Source organism: Hippocampus bargibanti, linkage group LG14 (assembly GCF_051943395.1).
Source record: "Hippocampus bargibanti isolate YZ-2025 linkage group LG14, ASM5194339v1, whole genome shotgun sequence".
In the NCBI taxonomy this organism is placed as follows: Eukaryota; Metazoa; Chordata; class Actinopteri; order Syngnathiformes; family Syngnathidae; genus Hippocampus; species Hippocampus bargibanti.
Genome location: NC_142747.1, coordinates 13,752,087 through 13,767,180, shown reverse-complemented (window position 1 = coordinate 13,767,180; position 15,094 = coordinate 13,752,087). Strand labels below are relative to the sequence as shown.

Here is a 15,094-nt window from a genome sequence, read left to right as displayed (position 1 = left end):
TCGCTCCCGCTCGTCACAGTTTTTAATTAGGCTACTGAACGCTGTAATTGTAGCGAAGGCAAAAATCACTGCTGCTGCTGCTCATAATCACAGTCCAGGGAATTGATTAATTCCGGCAGATGGGTGCTAACATGCTGGATTTGAAGCCTCCATGCAAAAAGTTGATTGCTGCCTCAAGAAAAAACAAACAATATATGATGATGGAGGGATGTGTGGTACTGAATGTGGGAGGAAACCAGAGTATACCTGGGGAAAACCCACGCAGGAATAGGGTGAGCATAAAAACTTTACACAAGGAGGCCTAAGCGGGAATTGAACCCACTGCTTCTGCTTTGTGAGCGCGAACCACCGGACCACCGTTCCACCTTTGCCAATATTCCAAAAACCAAAAAGAACAAACAAACAGAGCAAAATGTCGACGAACCATCAAACATTAGCAGCAGTCACATCAGCCAGATATGAACAGCGCATCCAATTATGAATGAAACAGCAGCAAAAATCATGTAGCACGAAGGAAAGGGTGGATTGAAGCAAGTGATTGAGAGTAAAAGAAGGAAGAAAAGAGTGTGCTGAAAGGAGGGACTGAAGGAAGGGTGCAGGTGCAAAGAGGGAAGGGCCGATGGAGGATATTGTAACAGACATGAAAACGCCTCGCCTCACATTTCACGCTTCTAATATGACACAGTGACGCACGCACACACGGCTCCGCTTCCATGTTCCCCAATCACCATGACGCCAGCTGTCCCATTGGTTTTTGCCTCATTGTGTCGATCAGTTGTTGCTCCCCGCCCACGTCTTCTTCTTCTTCTTCTTCTCGCGGTGTCCTGAGACTTGAGCGTGTGGGCAGCAGATTAGAGTAAAGTCAGTGCGCCGACGCTGCCGACACAAAGGCCCGTTAATATGCCAAGTGGAAACCCAACAGCGGTGCCTGGGGCGTGCGTGCGTGCGTGTGTGCAGATTTGATCCTACTACGGCACAGCACCGTCTCACAGCATTCAGGGATGAACATGTTGACGAAAACATGATTGCGTCTTGTTCCGATTGATTAGTATCAGCGCCCACCACGGAATTGCTTTTAATGCAAGTGTTTGTACTGGAATGGCTGACTCAAGCATTTTCTTCCCACCTTCTTTTTTTCCTTCTCATTCGTTCACGTTGCCCGTCATCCTTCACTCCTTACAACCGCCGTGTCCATTTTTCATTCATTTGGCCATTTCATGGTATATTCCTTCTTACATTCCATCCCACACATCCCAAGTACTCCACCATTCCTTCCCAACTTCTTTCCCCCTTTTCTTCATTTCTTTCTTCTCTTCCTCTTCTCTGTGATTCTTTTATGCCTCCTTCCTTCCTTCCATACTTCCTACCTTCCTTCCTTCCTTGCTTCATTCATTCATTCATTCATTCATTCATTCATTCATTCATTCATTCATGCCTTCCATCCATCATCCTTCCTTCCTCCCTTGCTCCCTCCATTCATTTCTTCTCTTCCTCTCCTCTGTGATCCTTCCTTCCTTCCTTCCTTCCTTCCTTCCTTCCTTCCTTCCTTCCTTCCTTCCTTCCTTCCTTCCTTCCTTCCTTCCTTCCTTCTGTCATGATCTGGTGACCAATGGGGGGCGCTGTCAGCCCCCCCTGCACCTGCACAGGTGCTGGTCGTCCCGATCAGATTGGCGACCAAAGGGTAGCAATGTCAGCCATGCCTGCAGCCTCGCAGGTGCTGGTCGTTTTAATCACTGACACTTAAAAGGACACCCGGCACGACCATCCGGTGTCGGTTCATTGTTTGCTGCATGTTTGCTTTGTCTGCAATGTGTATGCTGTGCATGTGTTTGTTTAAACTTGGCGGACTTTTACACTTGGTTTTCTTTTGATACTTTGTATTTTTTCCATTCAGATGATTTTGATGTTTTACATTTTGTTCCTGCTGACCTTTATTTTAATACAATTTGTCAAACAACCTCCTGCTCCCTCCTGCCTGCTTTTTGGGATCCGCACCCGCCATCACCACCTCGGAAACCGTGACTCCTTCCTTCCTTCCTTCCTTCCTTCCTTCCTTCCTTCCTTCCTTCCTTCCTTCCTTCCTTCCTTCCTTCCAAGCTTTAGTGAATTCCCCGCCTCATTTCTCCCTTTCTTCACTTCTGCACGATCACCGTTAAGACATAAAATTGCTCATCCCATGGATCATGCAAACGACAATTCGTTCTTTTGGGGGTTTTCAGAAATAACTGCAGCAGAATGCATATTTGGAGTCTTTCTAGGACTAACCATTACAGATGCTTCCGACAGCAACATAAACAACATTTTGAACGTGTTCCAGCGCATAAATTGTGATCCATAAACATCAGAGCTTTTTGTTATTATGCATTTCCCTGCATTATTGACCTCACCCCTAATTCTCCACTGCGAGACTAATAAAGGCAAATCCAATCCAATCTAATCCAATTATTGGTCTGTCCCAGAACATGTTTTTGTGAACACTGCAGTGAACAGGAACATAAAACTAAAAGAAATAGGATTCACAATGAAAAAAAATAATTCATCCACTGATGCAGTTCCCATTCAACAAAAGCACTTCTGATAACTTGTATACATAATGTGTTCAATCCATGACTAAATCAAAGGAAAAAAAATGCAGTGCTCTTCTTGTTTGGCAATATGAAAGAAATAAAAAATGCTTTGTTATTTCTCAACGATCTAAAGAGCAATAATCATCAAAAGCGGCAGCGTTGCACTCCTCACTCACTGCTCATCTCATCTCCCGCTTCACAGATCTGGTTACTCGTTGCCAAACAGCCAGCAGTAGCGGTTGAATGGAGCAAAGTTGTTATTCCGCTGGAACAAAAACCGGGACAGAACGTTTCCCGAGGCTTTGCTTTGCTCCTCAAGGTTTTCCATCTGAATCATCTGCTTCGGTGTGTGGTGCAGACTTTGCTGTGTGTTGTAACAGACGCAATCCTAAACCACCACTGAACAACATGCTCACTTCCCACGGCATCAATCGTGCCAACCTCTGAAGAAAAAAAAAATTTCAGACTTATACTCATCTGTTTATGCACGCCTATAAATACACGGCCGTCATATTTCAATGAACCAGTAGAAGATGAACTGCTCCGTCACGCCGTTATGTGCAAACGGTTTTGTTATTGTGCTATTAGCAATATTGCACTGACATCAAATATGTCTTTCTGTAAACAGGGTGAGATGTGGGCGGGGTTTGCATTTACTCCAAGGTACACCTTTCTGTCATCCGAGAGCACAGGTGTCAAAGTCAAGGCCCGGGGGCCAAATCCGGCCCGCCACATCATTTTTTTCGGCCCGCGAAAGCAATTCAAACTTGTTAAATTCCATGATGCTTGCTAAAATCCTAACCAAAATTTCATATTTTTGGATGTAAAATACAATAACAGTGATTATTCTCGACTTCAGATTTGAAAACTAGTTATTCATTCATTTGTTGTTCGCTCTGTATGTAATATGTGGAGGGCATTAAACATTCTAATGTCTTCCCCAAATTCATAACGGCCCTCGGGAGGCAACCATAACTACAATGTGGCCCGCGGCAAAAAATGACTTTGACACTCCTGTCCTAGAGGAAGGCAGCAGGTGTTTTCCACTTGCGCGCGTTAGCCCAACCCGTAAGCTAGCCTCTTTAACCTCGGGTTTTCATGGGGACTTTGCTTCCTCAGTATGCTAAATGTGTTGATGTTCCACATACTGTACTTAGCCACACATTCTACCTTGTGTGACCTCATGTGTTTATCCCTGGGCAGCATCACAGCAGCAGCAACAGCAGGTGTGTGTTTTTTTAATGAATTGGAAAATTGGAATATTGGCAAAGACATTCCAGTGGTTTGAGCGCCAACCTCACTGTGCATAAATACTGGGTTCAATTCCAGCTGTGGCTTCCCTGTGTGATGTTTGCAACTTTATCTCCTGTCTTGTATCTTTTTCATCCTTCTGGGATTGATTAAGACGCCCTGGGAATTCGATTTTAAAATGCATATGCTTCCTTGAAGATCAACTTTTAGATTCAAATTGAATATGTTCTAATGCACATTAACTCATTCACTGCCATTCACAAATTTATTAAGGAATTGGAAATAGGACGTAGAGCGCCATTCCCGAATTAGTTCGGGTTTTGTTTTTTTATTGCTTAGGTGCCGATAAAGCGCTGGCCAGAATTCTGGCCATGTTTTTTCCCTTCCACAAGGAGGCAGCATTTCTTTTTTTTCCATGTTAGTGCTTTGTTCCAGCTTCAGCTGTTGTTAAAGCGCTATATCAACCAATATGTATGTATTGCACTGTATTTTGGACAGCCACCCACCCTCATTTCAAGCTCATATAATTCCAGACCCATATAATTTAGGAATTAATTTTTCTGATGAAATAAGAGAGTCAAACGTTACTTACGCCGCATTGAATGTTTAAATAGTCCTAAAACTCAATATTCTGTGGGTCTTGGAATTCGAGTGACAATTACAGAAACCCTGGCACTGGAGTGGTCACATTTTTGCACGTTTGGCAAGGAATGAGTTAAACTATCTTCCGCGAGTGTGTGGGCAGATTAGTGTCATACAAGCCCCATATGATGCATCTGAGTATTATTGTGTTGCAATATGGTGATGGAAAACTGGATGAGGGCTTACAATGTATACTAGTATACGAGACTTATGTAAGACCTCCTTCAGGCTTCATCCAAACAAATTTTGTTTGTGTTTGTGTGTGTGTGTGTGTGTGTGTGTGTGTGTGTGTGTGTGTGTGTGTGTGTGTGTGTGCGTGCGTGCGTGCGTGCGTGTGTGCGTGCGTGTGTGTGTGTGTGTGTGTGTGTGTGTGTGTGTGTGTGTGTGTGTGTGTGTGTGTGTGTGTGTGTGTGTGTGTGTGTGTGTGTGTGTGTGTGTGTGTGTGTGTGTGTGTGTGTGTGTGTGTGTGTCACTGTCTTGTCAAGTTGTCGGAAATTGCCGCACACCGGAAGCTTTGCACAATAATCAGTTTCGTCGTGATGTGACTCCACAATGAAACGTCTTCGGGCAGTTTGGAGCACTTATGTCGATAGCCGAGCCCCAGTGCTGATCCATTGAACGATTGGCGACAATTGAGCTTTGGCAGAGGTCCTACTACATTTTGTCACATAGGTCATGATGACTTTGGTTGTATAGAAAGAGGATAAATGATTGAAAAGCAAGCTCTGAAGACATTTGTCCACCATGTATCTACGGCTCGCTGATAACACTTCACACAGCATCAGCATGTTATCACACAGCAGCCGCCACAGTGAAGGTGAAAGTCAGCGATAAACACCGAGACGGACAGCTAAAAAAAAGATGACTTTGTTTGCTTATCATAAGGGGTTCAAGTTATTGAACTGATTACCACTAGCTTAATTGCACTGCATGCAATGCTCAGAGTCGCCACTAGGGATACCACATAGTTTTTTAAAGTTGTTTTAATTAAAGGCATAAATAGATGCAAACCCTCTAAAAAGCATTCGTTAATTAAGAATCATTTTAACTGCTATCTAGCTGGCTATTAGCTATCTATCTGGCTAGCTATCTAGCTGGCAAGCAATTAGCTATATATTAGCTAGCTTTCTATCTATTTGAGTTACTTCCGAGTTGAGTGAACGCTGGCACGTGTGGCTGCCGCTGACCCTCGCTCACCCGCAGAAAAACTTCTGTGAATGTAAAGTGACCATGAGAGTTTTGAAAGGCGCTTAGAAATGAAATCTATTATTATTATTATTATTATTATTATTATTATTATTATTATTACAGTAAAGTCTCGTTATATCGATATCGGATATATCGATAGTCCCGGTTATATCGATACTATTTCTATGCACGCACAGAGGAAATTACATGCAAACAGGGTCGGATATATCGATAGTCCCGGTTATATCGATATTTTTTCGGACTCCCTTGAATATCGATATAACGAGACTTTACTGTATTATTATTATTAGCTTAATTTTAGTGCATGCAATACTGTGAGTCACCACAAGGGATACCACATAGGTATTTTTTAACCCTTTAAAGGCGTAAACGGACACAAAATCTATAAAAATCACTCATTAATTGAGAGGTTGCTCAATGTAAAGAGTTTTGAGGTCACTTTTGAAGCTAAGCTAATTAGAACTAAATAACTTTAACACATTCTTCTCATTGTAAATATGCTCAGTATGTGACTATCTTGATAACAATTTGAATGACTGAAATTTGTTTTCCTTTTATTTATTCATTTCCCTCTATTTGTTTATTACAGTGAAGTCTCGTTATATCGATATCGGTTATATCGATGGTACTGCTTATTACGATACTATTTCTATGAACGAAAGGAGAAAATTACATGCCCGCAGGATCGGATATATCGATAGTCTGGTTATATCGATATTTTTTCCGACTCCTGAGAATAACGATGCAGACTTCTCAGTGCAGAGGTCGTGAGTTGAAGACCCGGTCCGGCCTCCCTGTACGGAGTTTGCAGGGTCTCCCAAGGCCTGCGCGGGTTTACTCCGGGTCTTCCGGTTTCCTCCCACTGTCCAAAAACATGCATGGCAGGCTAATTGAACACTCTAAATTGTCCCTAGGTGTGAGTGTGAGAAGGCATGGTTGTTTGTCTCTGTGTGTTCTGCGATTGGCTGGCAACCAATTCAGGGTGTCCTCTGCCTAGTGCCCGAAGATGGCTGGGATAGTCTCCAGCACACTCCACAACCCTAATGTGGATTAAGCGGTGTGGAAAATGGATGGATGGATGTTTATTATTTACATATTGAATGTTTACACCCCTTTACAGCACTTGAATAAAATTCTCCATTTGTTGTTTAAATATTTGATAATTTACCTATAGCTAAATGCAAGTCATCCTCTTCAGTTATTTTACTCCAAAACCACAGTCGCTCATTTTCATTTCCTCCTTGGTAAACAATATACTGTAATTGCACGATCAATAAAATAATGCTCTTCGCTGGCTACGTCGATGCTACAAAAGCCTTATTACAAGTGTCATGCCAAAAAGATTTTCATCATTCACATTTGTTTTTGAATGACCAAAGTCATGCTGTGGCTTGCGGGTTAGTTTGGAGAGTCGCCCTGGGATTGAGCTGAGCGTCGACAAAAAGGATCCAGAAAATGAATTAAATAATAACACGCAGTAGAATAATGGATAATGAAAGGAGGCAGAGAAGTCATATTGGTAAAGAGCATCGTGTAATTCCGCCACCTGTTTCGCTAAACGTCAAGATCGTTTTCACCCACCAAATTGCAGGCTTTATTTAAAGCCAAGGATTAATGTTGCTGCTCGTGCATATGTCTGTGCACTGATTAAATTCTTCTCCACATGTAACACTCCACTTACATTCCGTAATGATGCAGTCGTTATATCTGCCTTATACCCGTCCTCCTTTCCAGTGAGTCGAAAAACGGCATCTGCGCTTTTCGACTACCTTTTCCTATTAAAGAAAATAATGTCTTCAGGTTGTGGACATGTTAAAGCGTAAACTAGCAGGCTTATTTGGATTTGAGGTCTGTCCCTCTAATCGGTCCTGAGCCCATATTACTTCCATCTTTCAATTTTACGGCTACCATTTCCCAGCAAGTAGTCAAATGTAATTATGTAATTTCACGGAAGCTATTCATGACTCATTTGATCAACCTGTTGGAAAAACTTGCTAACCAAACAAGCAGCATCTATAGAAGCAAACAGTCTCTCACATCAATTAACTCGTTTGTTATCAATTTATTCGGGAACTGAAAAGTGTGACGTGGGGCGCCATTCCCAAATTTGTTGGTGTTTTGTTTTTTTCTTTCATGTCGATAAAGCGCGGATCAGATCTCTGGCAATATTTTTTTTCCCTTCCACAAGGTGTTACAGCGTCAGATGTTGTTAAAGCACTATATAAATCAATATGTATGTTCTGCATTGTATTTTGTACAGCCGCCTCCATTTCAAGCTCAGACAACTCCAGACCCATGTAACTAACTTTTTTTTTTTTTTTATGAAAGAGGAGAGTAAGGTTTCTAACACTGTATTAAATGTTGATGTAGTCCTAAAACTCCATATTCTGTGGGTCCAGCAATTTGAGTAAAAAAGACAAAAACCCTGGCACTGGAATGGACACATTTTTGCACAACGTCTGGCAGTGAATGAGTTATAATATCAAAATGGGTAATTATGTGGCAAAGACATCAGTAATGATCGATAGACTCTCACTCCACAGTGTTGTGTGTCCATAGACCTGGAACTCATTTGGTAACAGAAACAGCAGCACCAAGTGGTTCATTCCATCCATGTTCTAACATGAATCAAAATGTGGCCTCGTGACACGATGGCAAATAAAGATGAAGTGGAGATGGCGTTCCATTTATTCTGGTATGCGGTACCTCCACAATGTTTTTCAACTCCACTCAAGGTGCTATCTTAAAACTGCTCTGTCAAACGTAACTCCAAATTGGGTGAAATGTCTCAGCCCAGCAGTGGGTCCAAAAGTGACTGAGAAAGTGATTGAGGATTTGACTCCGCATTGTGTGTGTGTGTGTGTGTGTGTGTGTGTGTGTGTGTGTGTGTGTGTGTGTGTGTGTGTGTGTGTGTGTGTGTGTGTGTGTGTGTGTGTGTGTGTGTGTGCGTGTGCGCGCACAATCTGCAGTTGAGTAAATAAACGGCTGCCGGGGTATTATTTGCCATATGTTAGCCTTGTGTTGTAGGAGTCAAGAATTGTTTGAAAAGATTTTGAAGGAAAGCTTCTCAAAATATGCAATAGAATGATTGCTCATGTCAGCCTTCACCATCCGGGTCAGCTTGCTCTCTCTAATTTATTGAATTGACCTTTCACTGTGTCACAACGTTGAGTTCCATTTGCTCTTTTAAATGACTCGTTATTCTCCTTACGAGCGAATTCAGAGCATCTACTGTAAGTGTGACAGAAGGAGACAGATAAAAAAAAAGAAGAAGAGAGAGGTTGTGGTGTCAATCTGCATGGCAGCTGGAGAGACCCTGGAATAAAAGGGAAGCCTGGTCAATTAAGATGAGCGATTTTGTTGTCACTCTCGACCCAGGAGCTGACCTGCAGTGGGCCAAGCTCAGATAGACAAAGCATCAATTAAGACATTACTTTAGGCGGGTCCACATGAGTCTTTGTGTGCCATGCTCAGGTGAGTGCGCTGGCCAATCAAGCTCAGGAATCCCATGGTCACTGAACCAGGCTTGAAATATCTTGCAATGCATGTTATGAGTCAAAATAATGTATTCGTTTCACCTTATAAGTTTAATCACTTAAATGAATGAACTTTTTCATGATATTCTCATTTTCTGAGTAGTATCTGTAAAATGAAAAAGAAACTATAGAAGTAAGGCTGGATTCCTTCCGTCCCTCCTCCTCCCCAAACACCATGGTTGTATACACCATGTGCTATATGGCTTCGAGTGGGAAATATCATATTTATCTGCCGTTCGAAGACCGTTGACCTATGATTGAGTTGCCAACAGCTGGCCACTCATGAAAACTACTCTTCCATAACGTTTACCCGTATTCTGGTACGAAAGCGGCAACAGTTCTTCCGTGCCTGTCAGTGCGTCTTGCATCATGCCGCATCATCCCCAAGGCTGGCGGTCACCCAGGCGATGAGCATGCGGCAGCTCCCTCCGAGTCCCACTGCACTTATATACGATCCAGTCCCTTAACGTTTCCCTCTTGCCTCCCATCCACGTTTATGGCTGATTGGATTCGCCCAACAAGATGACATGGCTGTCATTTGAGGTTACCATCAAACTGTATTTATATGGTAGGGTGGAACGTTTGTTGCAACGTTTGTATCGCGATACGTTGTTAGTGGTTCACACTGCAGTCGCGCTCACCTGATGGTTTTGTTGTTTGTTTTTGTAAATTTACACCTTAAATCTCGTTTGATTTAGCAACACGCAATTTGCGTGGGTTTCCTTCGGGTAATCCAGTTTCCTTTAATATTCCAAAAACATGCACGACAACCTGATTGAACACCCCAAAATTGTCTCCAGACATGATTGTGACCATGGATTGGTTGTTCTACTGTGTGTGCCCTGTGATTGGCTGGCAAGTGGTTCAGGGTGTCCCCAGACTATTGCCAGAAGACGGCTGGGATAGGCTCCGCCAACCCCTGCGTCTCTTGTGATAAAGAGGCTCAGAAAGTTGATGGATGGGTGCTAGACAGATACATTTTGGGGGATTTGAGTATTCATTATGCGTGCGCAAACATTGCAGTGAAATATAATGACTCGCCATAAAATACAAAAACTTTGCTGGTGATTTATTTTTATTTCAAAATTCAGCCTTCACAATTTGTTTTACAAGCCAACATGACATTTTATAGAACTTTCTGAGATGAGTAAACCCATAAAAAGTCTCAAGAAGGCATGCACAACAAAAGATGGAGAGTCTGCCATTTTGATAGGAAGCAGCCATCTTGAGGTCATTTTGGGCATTTCCAGGTGTCGTTCTGAAGCAAGCTTGTAATAAAAAATAGTTTGATTACAATAATCAATTGTGAAAATGCTTGGTCAATTGCATGTAGATTGGAGAGATTGATGCCTCAACAAATACACATACTGTAACTCGAGGCAGTCAACTCTACAAGGTCAAGGCTTAGACAAACATTGTGTGTGGGCCAAGGAAATGAGACACAAAAGAATCAATGAATGAATTATTCAAACACCCACTCAATTGTTTTACACAGAGATTCATCAGGATTTTTATTGACCTGCAGTCGTTCGGCAGTTTATAGGTTGTGTTTAAAAGTAGACGAAATGCTGAGTAAACTCTATTTGTGGATGTCTATTTGTATGTGTGTAGCTTTGTTTTCTTGTTTAGTCCAGGTGGTCTCACAGTCGGTGCCCAGTTCATGAATATTCTCACACGTTATGTCATCCATCTGAACAGGTTTCAGGTGACAGCACACACACACACACACACACACACACACACACACACACACACACACACACACACACACACACACACACACACACACACACACACACACACACACACACACACACACACACACACACATGCGCACACAGGGCCACCACCCAGGTCCATTCAAGAACAGCTTGCAACACTTCCACACAGAAAAGCGGCATCTGAGATTCAAACCCAGAACATTGACTTATGAGACACATATGCTAACAACATGCCCCTTCTTTAAGATTGCATCACTGTCTGTGTCTTTTGTGTGTGTGTTGTATTATTTGGTTATTTTATCTTCACTGTTCTCGCCCACCCCATCCACTGGCTGGACGTCACAGGGTGATGGACTGGTTCCGTATCTTGTGACGGTGGAAGGTCTCAGAAGGCAAAGTATGTCACTTGTGGGCCACCTGCCAAAATTGCCTTCTGATCTGTCCATCAGGACTTGATTTAATTTGACTTATTTTCATCATCAGTCAGAATCAATTTTATCCACCAAGTAAGTATTGCCATGCTTTGCAACGTGGTGGTGGTGGTGGTGGACCCCCTAAAAGCAGGCAGGAGGAAGGAGCAGGGTGTATTTGACAAATTGTATTCAATAAAGTCAGCAGGAACAAAATCTCAAGCAACAAAGTCATCAGAACAGAAAGGTCCAAAGTAGCAAACAAAAACATTGAGTAAAACATGACAAGACGAAACAAACCTGACAGGGTGAATCAAACAATGAGCCATTTTAACTGCCCTTGATTAAAACGACCAACACCTGTGCAGCTGCAGGCAGGGCTCTACAGTTCCCCCCGTTGGTCTCAAAGCGAAACGTTACAAGTATAGGCTAGACTATTATTGCAGCCACGAGCAACTAAGATCAACAAATATATGTCACTTTTGTATCGAAAGACTTTGAGGCAGGAGGGGGCGAGCGCTTCATGAGTGTTACACTCCAGGCTGCTCACATGATGTCTCGCTGAGTCAGACGCTCATTAAAAATCAATCTTCATAAAAGTCGCTGTGAGCATCAGTGGTTCAGCATTGATTGTACATCCAATCGTCATGCAATCAATGCATGGATGTTATGGCGAATCACTTTTTTTTCTCTCTCCTCAATGACCGATGTTCGCATTGGATGCATGAACAAATTGTTCGGTGGGCAAAAAATAGAGAGAATTAAATCATCATTAATTTATTGGCTAAATTAATGATGAAATAATGGATGTGTGATGGACACAATACTGAATGGATTGGATTGGATTTACCTTTATTAGACTCACAGTGGACACATTTACATTTCACAGCAGCAGTTATGAAAGGAAGATGAAAGGAAAGAAAGAAGGAGAAAAACAAAATACAGGAGCCGCTGGAAAGGCAGATACTCTTGCGGCGCCATCTTGATTTCAAAAGAACATAAAAACTAAATAACATATGACAACACAAAGACACAGAGAGTCATTCATTCTTAAACACTTGCTGTACCTTCTTCATTACATGAAGCAGTTCGAGGAGAGGATCAGTGTCCTTTTCACCAGTAGATCAGGGACGTCATGGAGGAATGTGCACATCTACTACAAGCTAAATATCCAAAGCAAACACGAAGCTGGAGCATCCATTGACAAAAAGAGATTGTCTCACATCTCCTGTCCCACGTAAATCCACTTCAATTCCAAGCTGCGACAGTTCCACATACACATCGGCTCTGACGTTCCTTTCTTCTGATCGCGGGCTCTTCAAGCCATGCATCCGCCATGGAAGATGAATATATGGACAGATTGTGATAGACTGATTGTTGGGTTGATGATGCAGGGTTATAGTAATCATAGATGGATTATAGATTGAAGAATGGTTGGGATGGTGGAAAGTTGAATGATGTGACAAATGATTGAGTGATGACAGATGCTTGGATAGATGGCTGGGTGGAAAGATTGATGGCAAAATTATGAACACCTTTTTGGGTGGATGACAGACTGACGGATGGACGATTGCAAAGACATCGTGGTGTGCAGATTCCTGAATAGATGATGGATGGATGGATGGATGGATGGATGGATGGATGGATGGATGGATGGATGGATGGATGGATGGATGGATGGATGGATGGATGGCAAGAACGTTAGGTGGATGGATGGATGACAATTAATAAAAGTTGAGGGCCTTTGGATTGGCCGTAGAGTCTTGGTTATTAATCTGCCTATAATTCCCTCCTTCTTACAACCCTGTTACAATCCTTTGTCTCTTTTATGCGACAACATGACAACTTTACAATAATCATCACAAGTGGAAGCTTTCATTTGCTTTAATCCGCTTTACGCTGCTACTCGAGCAAGCCCGCGCTCGGCCATAATGGCGCCTGACATCTCATTCTTTCTTCTATCAGCGCTAGCTTAGTCGCTCCACGCGTCCCTTTTAACAAGGCACATCTGTCCACCACTATATCCTCAATTCTTTCATTTTCACTACCATAATCTGAAATTTTTATTTTCGAAAGAAATTTTATGCTGGATCATTTAATTGGCATCTAAAGAAGACAAATCAATCAAGAAATGCAGAAATATGTTTTTTCACATAGATTATTATTCAATGGTGGTACAAATCAGTACCATCAGTATTTTTGGAGAGCGAGATGAACTACTACTTATTGTCGACTGATACCTACTATTAGTGGAAAATGTAGGAATAATGCAAACAAATGAAGCCTCACTTATAAAATGTGTAATCTTTACTCATCAACAATTCAAGTGATTGAGTTTTATAGATAAAACCATAGATAAAGAGTTTTTATACAACAGAATACCAACATCGGAAACCATTTTTATGGATATTTAGTAACAAACAAATTATATAAAACTGAGCAAAGTAATTTGCACTCACCCGCTTGGACGCCTGGAGTAATTCTCATGCAATCTTGTGTTGACAGCCGAAATATCGCTCGATATCAGAAGAAGGGGTACTAACTTGTACCGACAGCAAATTTCTCCTTTATTTTTTACAAGTAAAAATTGATGGCAGTACTCATTTATACCGTCAGTATCGAAAGGGTTAAGTCATAGGAAGCTTTCTTGTTCTGCATTGTTTTTCCTTGCCAAATTCGGACGCAAATATGCACACAGTCCACATTCTATTGTCAAACGGCAGCCTACATTAAGATTCCGTTCACGTCGGCTTCTTTTCCATTTCGAGCAATCATTCATCTGTTGTTACGGTCTGCCTCTGTGGGGACCCGGGCGCACGCTATCGCCCGGGCCAAGTCGTAACGCATGACACACATGAGCATCAATGCAGTACAAAGTGTGTTCAAGGATGCCGAGATGGAGGCTCACACAAAGATCTAATCGTGTTACTGCTGGGAGGCTGCGTTCAGTCACATGTCAGAATGATGAGATAAGAAGATGTCTTTTTTTTTTTGAGAGGGCTGCTTTCAAAGCTAATCGTAATTGGATATCTGTATTTTGCTTTCAGGTCAGCCGAGGCCTCGTCCCCCTCATGAATTGGAATTTGGTAAGTCAAGCCTACACAATGTGTGAATCGATAAACAGGCGTATGAATGTAAAGAGAAATACAGATATTTACACTGGGTGTGTATTTGAATGGACACCTGCTTCCTGTCAACATTATCCTACTTCCTGATACAGTATACACACATACACACACACACACATACGCATACACACACACACACACACACACACACACACACACACACACACACACACACACACACACACACACACACACACACACACACACACACATACATATTCCCCCTATACCAGGGGTCAGGAACCTAATTTTGCGAGCCATACAGTAAATGGCTCTTTTGATGATTGCATCTGGCTTGCCCATAAAACTACATACGGTACATATTCTCGCTTTTTCGCTGTTCATTTCCTTTTTGGGCTGCAGTTGGCGGAAAGCGGACGTTTGACTGTATAATACTGACCTAGGTTGGGCTAAAAGCTCAATTTTGATTGGATTACACTGACCAAAGGTGGCCGTTGATGTTCAAAGAGTAATTTTGATTGTATGACACTGACCTAAGTGGCCGTGATCATGTTGAAACAGGTAAACGGCCCTTTTAAGTAAGCCCGACGAGTAAAAAAATTGACGAGTATCATACACTTCAGGTTGAATGGACCGAAAGATTCGCCTTTGTGGATAGAAAAGGTTCTG

General features: G+C 42.2%; 1 protein-coding gene across 1 annotated transcript in view; it reads left to right on the top strand.

Annotated features, from left to right (window-relative positions):
• Positions 1-15,094, top strand: part of slc8a2b (solute carrier family 8 member 2b) — a 53,067-nt gene that overhangs the window by 4,931 nt on the left and 33,042 nt on the right. Inside the window, exon 2 of the mRNA XM_089013557.1 lies at positions 14,384-14,422. The gene's annotated coding sequence lies outside the window, so the exon portion shown is untranslated. The remainder of the gene's footprint in view (positions 1-14,383; positions 14,423-15,094) is intronic.